At 38.9% G+C, this 17,745-nt stretch overlaps 1 pseudogene; it reads right to left on the bottom strand.

The window, feature by feature from the left end:
* Positions 1-1,413: 1,413 nt before the first annotated feature.
* On the bottom strand, positions 1,414-14,857 carry LOC125824274 (uncharacterized; annotated as a pseudogene).
* Positions 14,858-17,745: the final 2,888 nt, after the last annotated feature.

The raw sequence follows: 17,745 nt of genomic DNA on the forward strand, positions 1-17,745 counted from the left end.
TCAGTACACAACCACAGTGTATTGGTAGGATCGCACGACTATCCCACTAAGTGCAACATACATAAGCTATTACAACACAATAATAACATGCATACACCGAACATATACAATATCAATACATTTACGAACAACGAACAATTTCACAATTCTCAAATATCACAGTTATGTCAAATCAATGGTCTTCTCATGGAACCCACACCTAAGCTATTAGCGTACCAGAACGTGGTACCCGACCCAATATTTATATCGGAACGTGGCAACCGATCCCATGTTTATGTCGGAACGTGACAACCGATCCAAGTTAGTGTGTCGGAACGCAACACTCAATCCATTCAACAAACCACAATCACAATGTATATTCTCACAATCATACAATAAGAGGTGATTCATGGCATACAATTATTCAATTATCCTCATATTTGACTAGTGTGATCAATAATGCAACATTCACATACATACACGTATTATAATGAAGCAAGATCATACATATATCACACAATCATGAAATCACAACCATCAACTATCTTGAAACAAGCTTGAATCCCCTAAGAAACTTGATTCTTCCCTTTCCGGATTCGTTCCACTTGTTCTTGGTCTACAAACGATAAATATAACACGAGAATCAATAAACAATAACTAATTACTCGAATTACTAACAATTCTATCAACCCTAGATCATACCTATGATCCACATACCCAGATTAGGGCTTTCTTCACCATAATTCCAGATCGAAACCCTTCCCCATCGATAATTACCCATTAGATTACGTTCTACGGATCGAAAAATAGATTCGGGGAGTTAAAATCTTACCTTTAGCCTCAAGAATGGTGAAAACTGTTAAGAAAACCCCTGGGTTTGTTCCTTAGCTCCCAAGTTCAAAAATTACAGAATAAAACGTTTTTGGAATTTATTTTCGACTTTAAATCACGACTGTCCCGCCACAACGGTACTCACCACGCTACAACGGCCCCACACTGAAGGGAATAATCCCGCCTTAGTGGCTTGCACGGGACCAGTGAGTCGATTTAAGAATTCCAAACTCCTATTTCACAACACACCTTCATCCCATGACACTCAAAAAATATCCATTCACACTAAGATCAATTCCTTGAGTTCTATCCGCCCGAATTCAATTTCCTAAAGTCGTACAGGTTCCTTAACGTCTTAGCTATCCACTAATTTGATCAAATTCATCATTGGATCACCCAATTATTACCAGATTTCTCTAGACTTTAAAGACTCCGATATCGTCCAAATCTGAACTAGGTTGGGAAAATCCAAGTTACTACGAAAAAGTTTTTCGGCCCAAAAATTTTCCCCATTAGCTTTTCTATAACGACGGGAACAAGTCGTTACAAGAGATACCAATTTACCCATCACTCGTCCCCGAGTGACAAACTTAGGAAAACAGGCTAACGAAAGAATGGAGTAGTACCTGAATCGACGAACAATTGGGGATACTTGTCTCGCATGTCCTTATTGGTTTCCCAAGTAGCTTCCTCAACTGAACAATGCTTCCATTGAACCTTCACGGACTTAATCTCCTTGGTCCTCAACTTACGCACTTCACGATCAAGAATTGCAATCGGTTTCTCTTCATATTAGAGGTCTTTGTCTAACACGATTGAGTCCAATATAATAATGTAATCCTTGTCACCATGATATCTCTTCAACATGGACACATTAAATACCGGATGAACTCCAAATAGATTAGGAGGTAAAACCAATCTATAAGCCACTGGCCCTACACATTGAAGAACTTTAAAGGGACAAAAGTATCGCAGAGTTAGCTTGCCCTGCTTGCCAAATCTCATCACCCCTTTCAAGAAGAACAGTCTCACCGGTCTGAAATGCCATATCTCTTACCTTATGGTCTGTATACTTTTTTATCTACTCTGAGCTGCTAAAAGCTTAGCTTGAATACCTCTCACCCTATCTTGAGCATCCTTTACTAAATCAACTCCTAAAGGTTTCACATCTCCAGCCTCGAACCACCCTATGGGTGATCTACATCCCCTCCCATAAAGTGCCTCAAACGGTGCCATATCTAAGTTGGAGTGGTAACTATTCTTATAAGAGAACTCACACAAAGGTAAGAACTTATCCCAATGCCCTCCAAAATCAATCACACATGACCTCAACATGTCTTCTAACACTTGAATAGTCCTCTCCGATTGCCCGTCCGTCTGTGGATGGAAGGGTATACTAAAAGTGAGTTGTGTGCCCAATTCCTCATGCAATTTCCTCCAAAACTTGGATGTTAATTGGGTACCACAATCTAAGATGATAGAGAGGGGAACCCCATGCAACCTCACTATCTCTTTCACATACACCTTAGCCAATTGTTCAGCATTATAATCTATTCTTATTGGAATAAAATGGGCTGACTTAGTCAATCTGTCAACCACAACCCAAATAGAATCAAATTTCCCCAAAGTCTTGGGAAGACCAAACATGAAATCCATGGCTATCCTTTCCTACTTCCATTCCATAATTGGCTTTCTCTGAAGCAAACCTGCAGGCCTTTGATGTTCATACTTCACTTGTTGGCAATTTTGACACTTAGCCACAAACTCTGCTATATCCTTCTTCATGCCTGGACACCAATAAATTCTCTTCAAGTCTCGGTACAACTTGGTCACACTCGGATGAATAGAATATCGCGATCCATGGGATTCTGTCAACAATTTCTGAATCATGTCATCAACTCAAGGAACACAAATCCTTCCCTTAAAACTGAGCACACCTTTCGCATCAAGAGTGGTCTCTTGTGCCTTACCAATCACAGTCTTTTTCTTAATTTCGTTCAAAGTTTCATCCTCAAATTGTTTGGTCTTGATCGCTTCAATAAATGTGGGCCTAACTTCAATGCTAGCTAACACCCACCTCTCTCTCAGATGCCCAACTGCATGAACTTAGACTCCAAGGTCTGAATTTCCTTAGCCAAGGGTTTCTTGGATACACTCAAGCAACCTAAACTACCCATACTCACCGCTTTTCGACTCAAAGCGTCTGCCACCACATTAGCCTTACCCGAATGGTATTGAATGGTCATTTCATAATCTTTAAGTGACTCTATCCACCTTCGCTGTCTCAAATTCAGATCCTTTTGAGTGAACACATGCTGCAAACTACGATGATCAGTAAACACTTCGCACTTGACCCCTAGAGATAATGCCGCATAATCTTAAGAGCGAACACTACCGCTGCCAACTCAAAATTATGTGTTGGGTAATTCCTCTCATGCACCTTCAATTGACGCGATGCATAAGCTATAACATTCTTATCATGCATCAACACAGCCCCAAACCAAACTGTGAAGCATCACAATAAACAATAAAATCTTTACCCTCAACCGGTAATACTAGAATGGGTGCAGTGGTCGAAAGCGTCTTGTGCTTTTGGAAGCTCTCCTCACATTTTTCAGTCCATTCAAATGGTATCTCCTTTTTTGTCAAATTTGTCAAGTGAGTGGCAATAGAAACAAAGTTCTTCACAAATCGACGATAGTAGCTAGCGATCCCCACAAAATACCTAACTTCCGTCACAGAGCTAGGCCGAACCCAATTTTTAACCGCCTCAATCGTTTAGGGATCTACCATTACCCCTTCTTTTGAAACTGCATGCCCTAAAAATGCAACCGAAGTCAACCAAAATTCACACTTAGAGAATTTCGCATATAACTTTTGTTCCCCAAGAACACCCAGAATAATAGGAAGATGGTCGCCATGCTCTTCCTCACTTTCGAATAAACCAAAATATCATCAATAAAGACTATGACAAATAAATCAAGAAATGGCTTGAACACCCCATTCATTAAACTCTTGAAAGTTGCAGGCGCATTAGTCAAACCAAAATACATAACTAGAAATTCGTAGTGCCCATAACGGGGTCTAAACGCCGTCTTGGGTACATCCTCAGGCATAATTTTAAACTGATGGTAGCCAGACCTTAGATCAATCTTAGAGAAAACTGATGCACCTTGCAATTGGCCAAAAAGATCATCTATTCTAGGCAATGGGTACTTGTTTCGAATGGTAACCCTATTCAATTGCCGGTAATCTATACACATCCTCATACTGCCATCCTTTTTCATAACAAATAAGACAGGAGCACCCCACGGGGAAGCACTAGGACGAATAAATCCCTTATCAAGAAGCTCTTGGATTTGAGCCATAAGCTCTCTTAATTCCATCGGAGCCATGCGATATGGAGGGATAGAAATGGGACGAGTACTAGGTTCCAAATCAATGCCAAAATCTAAATCTCTATCCGGAGGCATACCAGGAGAATCAGTAGGAAACACTTCTCTAAATTCTGACACCACATGAATAGACTCAATAGATGGAGACTCAACCTCAACATCTCTAATATGAGCCAAATACGCCAAACAACCCCGCCCTACCAATTTACGATCCCGAATAGAGGATATGATCTTAGCTTGCTTAGGTTTGTACACCCCTTCCCACTCTAATTTTTCCCTTCCCAGAATTTCTAGAGTCACAGACTTAGTATTACAATTAAGCACATCATAATAGGGGGACAACCAAGTCATGCCTAAGATTATGTCAAAGTTGGTCATATCCAAAATCACCAAATCAACCAAAGTGTGAAAACCCATAAACAAAATAGGACAAGCACGATAGACATAGGTGACTATGATAGACTTTCCAACTAGAGCAGAAACATGGATGGGAGCATCACGTATATCACAAATCATAGGAAATTCTAAGGTAAATTGCATGGATACATCAGAATAAGTGGAACCCGGATCTAATAACACATTAGCCATCCGGTCACAGACAAGAATAGTACCTGTGATCACTGCATCAGACGTCTCTGCCTCACTCTGGCTCGGAAAGGCATAACATTGAGCCCTATCATTTTGACGAGCTACTTCCCTGCCTGACTGCACTGTACCTCTACCTGGATTACCATTTTCCCTACCTCCGCGGCCTCACTGATTTCTTCCTCGCCCACCTTGTGGATGCCCTCGACCATTATTACCATTTTCCGCAGGTACCACTTCTCTAGACTGCTACTGCATGGAATCCGACATGCGTGGGTGGGGACAATCTCTCCTCATATGCCCAAGTTCTCCACTGTTGTAATAAGTACGATCAAAATATGGCCTGATGCCCGCCGAAGGTGCGGCTCCTTGGCTATCCTGAATCAAATTATGAGGTGGCTTCCCGAGTAATTACCTATAGAGATAGGCATAACAGATTGAATTGGCTTGGCAGCAAGCGTTGGCTTTTCGGACCCCTTGGAGTAAGAACCTTGAAAGTTACCCGAGTTTTTGGCCATTTTAGCCAATGTCTTAGCTTGACCGTCTTGCCTCACCCCTTCCACTTTCTTCACAAAGTCTGTTACCTCATTAAAGCTCCTCCCTGCAGAGGTCATATGAACAAATAATACCTGTAACTTAGAATTTAGTCCCCTAATAAATAAACGGATCTTCTCTTCCTTAGTAGTCACCAATTGAGTAGCATATCTAGACAAGGTATAGAACTTGGCCTCATAAGCAGCCACAGACATACCACCTTGCTCCAAAGCCATGAACTCATCCTTTTTGCGATCTCTCAAGGTCCTATGCACATATTACTCTAAAAACAGAGCATGAAATTGGGTCCAAGTAAGTGGAGGTAAAACTGAAGATCTGCATTCCACATAATCTCTCCACCACTGCTTAGCCTTGATACGTCCAAACTTACATCTTAATTAAGAGATATAAACTGTCGAAGTAAATTTATAGAACTCAACGTGAGTTGAGGTAGATCCCACATAGAATTTCTTACAAAAATGATTTCACTATCGCATTTTACTCAAATGTCGTTACTATTTCCTAAAGAAATAGTTATGGAAAGTAAAATGGGTTTAACATTAACGCTTTGGTAACCAAAGTTGTAAAATAAAGTCTAATTCAAAAATTAACAAAATATCAGTTTTGAAGTTGTTTCAATAATTAAATGAAACTAGGATTGTGTTCCCCATAACATTGCGTCTAATGTTCTTTCGTAATTTAGTTTCAGGAAATTTACCTCTACAAAATACATGCGAGTTAGCTATATCTGACACTTCTCAAGCTACTCAGATAATCTTCACTCAAGTCCTCTCGGTCCTAGAGTGTTACACGATTTACCCTCGCTTACAATGGTGTTAAGATTCTTTTCTCTCGAACTTAAACCTTGACTCCATTTCGTCAGATTAATTTAACTTTTTCCTAATTATCATGTTTCTCTCGAACAAATAACAGATACACGATCAATCTAATGCATTCACTCATCAGAATACATGAATAACGAAAGCTAAATTATAATTTGTAAATATAAATTTCCTTTCACTCGTTTTACGAAATTATAATTAGAATTACATCATGGATCCCACAACCCTAGTTGTGGTATTTAGCAACTCATGATTTCACGTAACTATGCACAAGTATGTAATGAAAACATAATGCGAAAATACTCACAAAGATAAGCAAATTGATAAGCTAGTAGATGATTCAAAAACCGAAATTCAACTTTCAAACTTTAATTCGATACTAATCTCCAAAACCAAAAACTAAGAATAATGGAAACTCGTTCTTCGTTCAAGGTAAGATAGGATAAAAAATGGAAAACGACCTAATTAATTCAAATAATGTGTTTTAAATAGAGTCCTACTCAAAGTAGGACTAAACTGTCGGATATGACCTGTCATGGGCTTTACGGTTCGTGAAGCCTTTCATGGTCTTCATTTGGATTCACCCAAAACAAGTTCTTCAAGGCTTGCACACTGTAACTTATCACGGATGTCACCACGAGTCGTGGCATTGTCCATGGTCCGTAAAGGTGCCCGTGGTCTTCACTTGGGCCAATTCACTCCTCAGCTTCTCAAAGTCCCTGTACTTGTCCAACTTCACGAACTGCATCATGACCCATCATAAGTATTACGGTCTGTCAGGACTCCCGTGATCCTCACTTAGCATTTCCACAAGTTGCCTTCTCAAAGCTTGTTCATTGGAAATTACATCACGGACAACACCACAGACCGTTGAAGAAACCACGGTCCGTCTGGGTATCCGTGGTCATCACTTAGAACTCTCCACGTTTGGGTCTTCAATGTTGGCCTACTGGAAATGGTACCACGGATGCTATCACGATCCGTCTTAAGCTTCACGGCCTGTAAAGGAGTCCGTGATCTTCACTTCATTTGTCAGCACTTCAGATTTCAGCTTGCATTTTCATCTTTTCTATCTTCTTTCCCTTGCACTTGTTTCACCTGTACAAACACTAACAAACACACTATATCCATATAAATACACTCGATTCTAGTATCAATTCTTAGTTTTCAAGCCTCAAATGTGCCACGATTTCGCGGCACATCAACACCCTCAACTTAGAACCATTACTTGTCCTCAAGTGATGGGAAAACAATACATTCAACCCTCAAGTCATTCAAACACTTTTGACACTACGCAACAACCATCTCAAACACAATTTGTATCCAAAACCATGAATCTAACATGCAAGGATCAATCTATGACATCTCATTACTCACAGTCGATTATGCTTATGCCTGTGAATTATCAGCTAACACAATCTACTTTCAAATGCAATCACTGTGTCCTCACACCAAAAAGTCGCTCACTCATGATAATTAGGACTAAGTACTACTCTCGCACTCTCAAAGAACTTCTAACACTAACAACAAGTTACCATAACCTTGCCCTTGCTTTCTACGCTCAATCTTTCAAACACCTGGAATAGGATCACTGTAGGACTTTATCGGCTTGTAACATAGGCTCTAGGGAATGGATATTTGGGATTGTGAGTGACTAGTCCTTGGTTCTCCAAAATTTCTTTGCACACAACTCTTTTCTGAGCGATTCCCTCTTTTTCTTCATTTTAGCACATCTCAGCAGCCATTATTTTTTTCTTCTTTTTTTTCTTTTCTTTTCTTTTCTTTTATTTTCTCTTTTCTTTTCCCAATTTTTATGCATTCAGCTCACTGGTTGAACCTTCTTTTTCACTTCTTCTTTCTGCTCGGATTGCAATACCCTCAACTTAGGCTTTTGGCCTGAGTTGTGACATCGTATCTTCGGAGACCAAAGGATATGATATTTACTGGGTAAGAACAAAAGTTGATTTTTAGGCTCAAATCAGCTACAAGTGATAAGATTTTTATTTGGTTGTTTTATTTTTTGATTTTTAGTGGCTTAACTAAAATGGCCTACTGATCCTTTCCTATCCGGTTATTCTTAGATTTAAGCAAGACTACTCGGGCAAGTTCTAGTTTCTACTCCTAGTGTTAGACTTCGAACAACACTCACACACACATGACACATGACTACATTCTCCAGTTTCTTGGTTTACCAATTTATTTATCAGACTAGCAATGATAAACATGTAAGTATCTAAGATGTCATCTAAAGATCCTTACAGTCAAATCTCAGGTCAAGGTAATCATGTCAATAAATTAGCTGCTGCACAGCTCAACACACCAACAAAAACACAAGATAGTAACCATGTTCACATTAAACACAGAGTCAACCTCCATTCATCTTAACAACTTGAATGGAAGTTTTATCACCACCCCTTCCCTAAACAAAAGGATATTTCTCTCAAAGTCATTAAAGAAAATGAAACAAGGCTGTGAGGAAGGGTCATACATACGGCGCTCTAGGCGCTGGTAGTCAAATCAGCGTCGGCACCATTATCAACGGATGCACTCTCAGAAATCAGCATATGATCAGATTGGCTACCACTCGCCAGGACAAGTACTCTGCTACCAGAAGCTCTAGCTAACACTGCATCTCGTTGTTGTTGCTCATGTGCTTCTTTTTCTCTAACTGCCTTCCTTGATGTCTTGCGTGCTTTCTTTTCTTGCTTTCTTTCCTCTATGGACAGGCCAACATGTATCTCCTCACCATATTCTCTGGCTTTATGTTTCCTCTTGCCGAACTTACTTTTGGGTAGTTCACTCCATAAATCGTCAAGTGATTGAGTGGAGGGTGCCTGATTGAGCAATTCCATCAAAAAATCTGGCATAATCAGAGTGGGTACATGTACTGGCTTTTCAGCCAGTTTAGCAACCTAAGTTCGTATCTCGAACAATTGTGATTTGAACTCTTCAGTAGCTACTGAATCGGTAGCCTGGAATCAATCCTGGACAAGGTTCTTCAAACTACCCATCCTGTATTTTAAGACAGCCAACTCCTTTCGTATCTCATCTTTAATCTCTTTCTTTGCAGCTAACGCATCTCTCTCTATTACCTGAGGCATCTAGTTTACAATCTGGTCGACTAAGGTCCTAGTTTGGCATTGATCTGCAACAATTTCTTAAGAAAAATCATAGGAATAGTGAAATAGGTACATGGAGCCTGTGAGGCGGAATCTGGTGGTGGTGCCTCTCTAGATGGCTGGGATGACCCCCCCCCCTTGTCTAGCCCTCTGTCTGCATGTGGAATATCAAGTGGGACATAAGGAACGACAACTAAAGAACCCACAGCTCTACATTTCGCACCAAAGAGATAGTTCGGGATATCTTTGATTTTAGAAGCTTGGGTGAGTCTGAACGCTTCACCCCATCTGTCAACTAGCTTGTTTGGGGGAATGTTCGCTTGTCGACATAGTTTCCCTATAAGATAGGGAAATTAAAATCCGGCTCTCTCATTTAGTGCCCGATCTCTCATCTTGGTCGCTATAATCCTCCCCACATTTATCGAGTAATCAACCATGAGGCATGCTACCAAAGAAGCCAGTGAAGGAGACAAGGTATTATCATTTGCTGTAGTTCACAATTGATCCCGGACAATAGCCCACCAAACCTTAGCTGGAAAAGATAGTGACGCTTTCGTAATGAGTGTTGGTGTTACTGTGACCCAAACTGCATTTTCCCCATCTACAAAAATTTGCCTAGCAATCCAGCACAAGACCCTCTCTCGAGAAATCTGATCCTCCATCGTAGTATCACTGGTGACCTCATGATGTTTACCCTAAAAAAGGCCCACTGAAGTTGGTGTTGTGTATTCCGGGCCATGTAACATCCTATTGATATTCCCCGCACTATAATTGAGTTGAGTGGACCCCAAGTAATGGAAATATCCTTCTGCCCACGTTTAGTTGTCTTTGTGTCTGCAACAAAGTTCATCAGCGTGGCAGAATAAGACGAATAAAACTCTCTGGTCAGGTGGCTGGAATATTCTCCAGGTGCATTGTTCATCCGGTCAAACTGATGAAACTGAAATGTCCGGTAAATGTCTGGGAATGCTTTGATATCAACTACCACCACTCTGGTCTCAAGCATGATTGGTTTATTTTTTAAACTGCTAGAATAGTTGACAATCCCATTATTAAAGAAATCTTCACATCTGTCCACAGTCCACATAGAGCAGAAACAATCAATCAGTTGCTGTCTCACTGTGGGATCAGGTTCATGGATGTTCACATAAAGAACCATGCTGTCACCGCTGGTGATCTCTGAATCTTCTCCTACTGTACTTGTCTTTTCTTGTACTCCCGTTTCAACTGCTACGTGTACTGCAGGTGGGGGTGTGGTTGCTTCTTCCTGAGAGCCGCTTTCAGACTTTGCACTGCCTCCCAAACCATCATCCGACTGGCTTCCCGTAGCAGCATTAGATTTACTTCTTGATTCCTCCTCGCTATCGAAACTACTACCTCCCTTTCTGACTGAGGAGGGGTGTCCTGGAGGATAGCCCTCGCTGCTCTAGATCTAGTAGCTCGAGGTGGATGATCGTCAGGTGTAACATTCATATGTACCTCCGAACTACTAGATTCAAAAGCATTATGGCCTTCCGATTGAGAAGCAGTGGGTGCAGACTGTGGGGTTGTGTTCTTTCTTCATGGAGGCATAGTACATGAGAAATAGAACCTACATTAGTACGCAAATCCGTAAAATGACACACTATCGGGTACTCAGACTTCCCTTGTGTAATTACATCGTGATGTCTTGCCTTAAGAATGCCGTCACCCAATCTATCATTGGGAAAGGCCACAGAATCAAAAGACGAACAGAAATAAAAGTACAGAAAAAATAAAATTTTAGAAAATAAGTAAACTGTACGAGAGCTCACATGGGCCATGGTAGGTACCACGGTTCATAAAACCCTTCGTGGAGTTCTTACAGAATCAATGTGCAACATGGACTGACCAAGTGTTGTTCACGAACTGTTTCACGGCCCGTGGAGTGAACCACGGTCCGTGATCATGCTCGTGAACCTATCTACTAGGTGGATGTAATTGAAGTGTGGTCCACGAGTGGTTTCACAGCTCGTTGTGGCTTTCACGGTCCGTGAAGCCTCTCGTGATCTTATACTTAACCAGTCATCCCATTATTTTCTCCCCCAACTTCACCATAGTACAAGCTACCCCATTTTTTTTACGCATGATCACAAGTGACTTACTATTACCAGTGAATTTCAACAAGCAAGATGCTAAAAAGAACAATATTCATCAAACACACATATACCCTAATCATACCCACAAAAAAATCATCAATGCTACCAAAATTTGATACGTCCAAACTTACACCTCAATTAAGATATATAAATGGTCGAAGTCAATTTATAGAACTCAACGTGAGTTGAGGTCGATACCACAGAAAATTTCTTTACAGAAATGATTTCACTGTCGTGTTTTAATCAAATGTCGTTATTATTTCCTAAAGAAACAATTACGGAAAGTAAAATGGGTTTAACGTTAATGCTTTGGTAACCAAAGTTGTAAACTAAAGTCTAATTCAACAATTAACATAATATCAGTTTATAAGTTGTTTCAATAATTCAATGAAACTAGGATTGTGTTCCCCATAACGTTGCGTTTAATGTTCTTCCCTAATTGAGTTTCAGGCAATTTACCTCTACAAAATACATGCGAGTTAGCTATATCTGACACTTCTCAGTCTACTCAGATAATGTTCACTCAAGTCCTCTCGGTCCTAGAGTGTTACACGATTTACCCTCGCTTACAATGGTGTTAAGATTCTTTTCTCTCGAACTTAAACCTTGACCCCATTTTGTTAGATTAATTTAACTTTTTCCTAACTATCATTTTTTCTCCCGAACAAATGACAGATACAGGCTCACTTTAATGCATGCACTCATCAGAATACATGAATAACGAAAGCTAAATTACAATTTGTAAACATAAATCCCCTTTCACTCATTTTATGAAATTACAATTAGAATTACATCATGGATCCCACTACTCCAGTTTTAGCCACTCATGATTTCACATAACTTTGCAGAAGTATGTAATGCAAACATAATGCTATAAAATACTCACAAAGATAAGCAAATTGATAGGCTCGTAGATGATTCAAAAACCAAATTCAACTTTCAAACTTTGATTCGATGTTAATCTCCAAAACCAAAAACTAAAAATAATGGAAACTAGTTCGTCGTTCAAGGTAAGATAGGATAAAAAATAAAAACGACCTAATTAATTCAAATAATGTGTTTTAAAGAGAGTCCTTCTCGAAGTAGGACTGAACAGTCGAACCTATCACGACTACTCCCATGACCTGTCAAGGGCTTCACGATCGTGAAGCCCTTCGTGGTCTTCACTTGGATTCACCCAAAACAAGTTCTTCAAGGCTTGCACACTGTAACTTGTCACGGACGTCACCACGAGTCGTGGTACTGACCACAGTCCGTAAAGGTGCCTGTGGTCTTCACTTGGGCCAATGCACTCTTCAGTTTCTCAAAGTTTCTTTACTGGTTCAACTTCACGAACTGCATCACGACCCGTCATAAGTATTACGGTCTGTCAGGTCTCCCGTGGTCCTCACTTAGCATTGCCACAAGTTGCCTTCTCAAAGCTTGTTCACTGGAAATTACATCATGGAAACACATGATTCTAGTATCAATTCTTAGTTTTCAAGCCTCAAATGTGCCACGATTTCGCGGCACATCAAGCCTCACCTTGAAGTTGAATAGTCACGAACTCAACCCATGTTGATGGACAATTCCCAACTTATGAAGCCTCTCATAGCAATCTAGGATGAACTCATTTGCATCCTCACTCTTAGAACTAAGGAACACAGACAGTTTCAACTTCAAGAACTTAGTCAACATCTCATGCTCATTACCAGTCATAACAGGACCCAATAAATGATAGAAGAAAGCATCATTACCTTCAGTTCCACCTACCTTGGGCGCAGTGATAGCAACAATGGGATTGGCAGGAGCTTGAGTTGCTTGAATAGAAGGAAGCACTCCAGGACCAACCAACCCTTTCAAGAATGACATGATCTGCTGAGCTAACACTGGGTCTAAAAAATGAATACCTGTAGTATCAGCCTGCACCTCTTCCTCTTGCCCAACATTCTCCTCATTCTCAACCTCTTTGTTCTCTTCTACCTCTTTATGATGCGCAAGAGGGGCCTCATTTCTGAGAGCATTCTCAACCGGTGATCTATCCCTAGTAGGCGCCTCCCTTCCTCGGCCTCTACCCCTAGCTCTTTCTCTACCCCTGCCTCGACTGCGAACTCTCGCTGCAGATTCCTTTGCTGGAGCATTGACGGGAGCTATGGGCCTGATTCCATTGAATCTAGTATTAACCATCTGCAGACAGAAGAGTGAAGGAGGTTAGATACCAATTTAAATCGCCAGATACCAATTGAAATCAAGTTATAGCACGAAAGGAGAGAAGAGAAAACAAAGAGATTTCCTAAAGTCTTATAGCCTCTCGAAGAAACGTACAGATGTCCCTGTACTGTTCCGCAACACTCTACTAGACTCAGTTTGGTACATCGAGATCAATGAACCTAGGCTCTGATACTAACTTTGTCACGACCCAAACCGTCGTGATTGACACCCACACTAACCCTCCGAGGGGAGAACCATTCATACTAATTAGCTAACAAACCTAATCAAAACTAAGGCATTTAAGGTTACAGAAGCAAATTTAAATGCTAAGGAAAGATATAGGGAGTTCCCATAAACTCCAATAAAAAGTCTAACAACCAAACTAACATTACATAAATAACACATAGAACCTGAAAGTCACGTACCAAAACATCTGAAGTTCAACCATAAGTCTAAACAAGATGGGTACAACCTCAAACTAAATATAGAAATCTAAAGAAATAGTCTAAGTCCGAAATGTGGACATAGATGGAAAGAGAAGTCATGGCACCTCGGAAGAACTGGCTCACCTTGAATTCGAACGTCTTTTAAGCGAGGTCTGTCAATATCCGTTGGAAGATGCCCTATACTCAACAAAGATAGAACAAGTGCAGTATTAGTACACAACAATAGTGTACTAGTAGGATCATGCGGCTATCCCACTAAGTGCAACATACATAAGCCATTACAACACAATAATAACATGCATACCTCGAACATATACAATATCAATATCATTTACGAACAACGAACAATTTCACAATTCTCAAATATCATAGTTATGTCAAATCAATGGTCTTCTCATGGAACCCATACCCAAACTGTTAGCGTACCAGAATGTGGTACCCGATCCAATGTTTATGCCGGAACGTGGCAACCGATCCCATGTTTATGCCGCAACGTGGCAACCGATCCAAGTTAGTATGTCGTAACACAACACCCGATCTATTCAACAAACCACAATCACAATCACAATGTATATTCTCACAATCATACAACAAGAGGTGATTCATGGCATACAATTATTCAATTATCCTCATATTCAACTAGTGAGATCAATAATGCAACATTCACATACATACACGTATTATAATGAAGCAAGATCATACATATATCACATAATCATGAAATCAAAACCATCACCTACCTCGAAATAAGCTTGAATCCCCTAAGAAACTTGATTCTTCCCTTTCCAAATTTGTTCCTCTTGTTCTTGGTCTAGAAATGATCAATATAATACGGGAATCAATAAACAATAACTAATTACCTGAATTACTAACAATTTTATCAACCCTAGATCATACCTATGATCCACATACCCAGATTAGGGCTTTCTTCACCATAATTTCCAGATCGAAACCCTTCCCCATCGATAATTACCCATTAGATTACGTTCTACGGATCGAAAAATAGATTCGGGGAGTTAAAATCTTATCTTTAGCCTCAAGAATGGTGAAAAACTGTCAAGAAAACTCCTAGGTTCGTTCCTTAGCTCCTAAGTTCAAAAGTTGCAGAATAAAATGATTTTGGGGTTAATTTCCGACTTTAAATCGCGAGAGTCTCGCCACAGCGGTACTCACCCCGCTATAGCGGCCCCGCCCTAGCGGTAATAATCTTGCCTTAGCGTCTTGCTCGGGACTAGTGAGTCGATTAAGAACTCCAAACTCCCATTTCACAACACACCTTCATCCCATGACACTCAGAAAATACCCGTTCATGCTAAGACCGATTCTGAGAGTTCTACCCGCCCGAATTCAATTCCCTAAAGTCGTACGGGTTCCTTAATGTCTTAGCTATCCACTCATGTGATCAAATTCATAATTGGATCACACAATTGTTACCAAATTTCCCTAGACTTTAAAGACTCCGATTTTTTCCAAATCTAGACTAGGTTGGGAAAATTCAAGTTACAACGAAAAAGTTTTTCGGCCCAAATTTTTTCTCCGTTGGCTTTTCTATAACGACGGGAATAGTTCGTTACATCTATAAAGTAATCAAGGCTAGTTCAATCATAAGGCCACTAAAATAATATCATGGTCCCCAATTTCTCTAAAGGTGTATTATATATTTAAAAAAAACTCATGTAAATTGATAAATTTAAAATAAACTTTTTAATAGTATATATGATAATTTTTTACCTTGTTTAATGTGTGGGTTATTTTTTTAATTATTAAAAAATAGAATATTGTTTATTAATTGTATTTTGTAACATCGTTTCTTAAGTGGCTACATGTTTTGTCGTCTCAATTATATCCTGACGATTATCATGAACTACATTACTATTTTCTTTTATTTACCTTTTTTGTTCCCCTTTGACTATTTTCATTCTATTTTTATTGAATATTCTAAAGTCTCCTAAATGATCAAACATTTTGCATTAAGAAAATTTATTATTGTGTCTTTATAAAAATATTAAATTTGTTTTTTATGTCTGTTTTAAATTTCAAGCACCACACAAATCAAATATATACTATTTTAATATTATTATGTCAACTTATCAAATTCAACAAAACACTTTTTTGATATTATTATATAAATTTTTAAAATTTATTAGTCAAGTTTTATTATTCTAACTTTATATTATTGTTTCATTGAAAATTAAAATTATTTATATTCTTACTTCATAAGTTCTGCACACATCCTACCATCTCTAGACCTCACATTCATGATTACACTTTTATATGTTATAATTATTCAATTTATATATATCAACTAAAAAAAATAAAATTTCTTTTACGAAATTTAACTTTAAACCCCAAACCTATTAAGATAGACCTGACAATTACTAACAAGCCCATAAAAATTTCATATTACAAACATTTTTTAAATTTAAAATTTACAAATATTATTTTTATTCTTAATACTTGTTTAATATCATATATTGATTCAATGTGCTCTTACTTTTCCCGCTAAGCATTAGATGCCAATTTCTCTCATATTTGATGGGAATGTAAAGAAAAGAATTTTTTTTCAACAAATTTTAAACATATGGAAAATAAATAACCACACAAATAAAATATGAAGAAACATGAATATTTTATTAATAAATCAATGCGGGTACAATTATGTTCCTCCCTTGATTCTACTCTCCTAAGATTTATCCATAATTCGAGGGCCGTTAGTGACATATTTCTCGAACTAGGATGATTTAGGTTTGACCTCTATATGTATATTCCATTAATTTGGGGAATATTCGAGATCTTGATCTTTAAAAATACCCAAGAGTTTATGGGATATTTGAGATGCCTTTTAAGGAAATCTAGTACCCTTTATATAGGCATGAATTAGGGTTTAGGGTTGAGTAGTCTCCAAGAATTCTAATTGAAACTGAACACTCTTTTAGAGTCCCAATTTGAATTGAACACGTCTTGTAGAGTCCCACAAAATTTCAATGTCTACAAATGCCCCTGCTTCAAGGCTTGTCAGAGTGTAGACTTGAAGAAACTCAAATACAAGGCTTAAAGTACTCATTCTTCCTCCTTTGCAGCTTCAGATTTTAAGATTTCATTTATGAGAGAAGAGATGAATGACAGATTTAGTCCAACTGGGCGTGCCAATTTGTTTACAACAAATTTTAAACATATACAAAATAACCACACAAATAAAATATGATTAAACATGAATATTTTATTGATAAATCAACGCGGGTATAGAATTTGTAGATAATAGAATTCACATCGAGAAAATAATAATCAAGAACGGAAAAATATCGCAACAATCATTTTATTGATTCAAAGTGTGGGTGTTACAATCTCTAAGAGTCCTCTGAATTCGCCTTTTCGGATATAATTCAAGGGCTCTTGAGCTTGATCTTGAATTTGTCTTGAACTTGAACTTGATCTTGGACTTGAACTTTATCTTGATCTTGACTTCTAGTTGAATCCAAGGGCTTCGAGCTTGATCTGGAGTCTGGCGGTCTTGATCTTGATTGTTCTTGAACTTGAACTTTATCTTGATCTTAACTTCTAGTTGAATCCAAGGGCTTCGAGCTTGATCTTGAATCTGGTGGTCTTGATCTTGATCATTCTTGAACTTGAACTTGAATTTTATCTTGATCTTGACTTCTAAATGAATCCAAGGGCTTCAAGCTTGATCTTGAATCCGGTGGTCTTGA

The sequence above is a fragment of the Solanum verrucosum genome, unplaced genomic scaffold (assembly GCF_900185275.1).
Source record: "Solanum verrucosum unplaced genomic scaffold, falcon-dt-bn FXZP01000068.1, whole genome shotgun sequence".
NCBI lineage: Eukaryota > Viridiplantae > Streptophyta > Magnoliopsida > Solanales > Solanaceae > Solanum > Solanum verrucosum.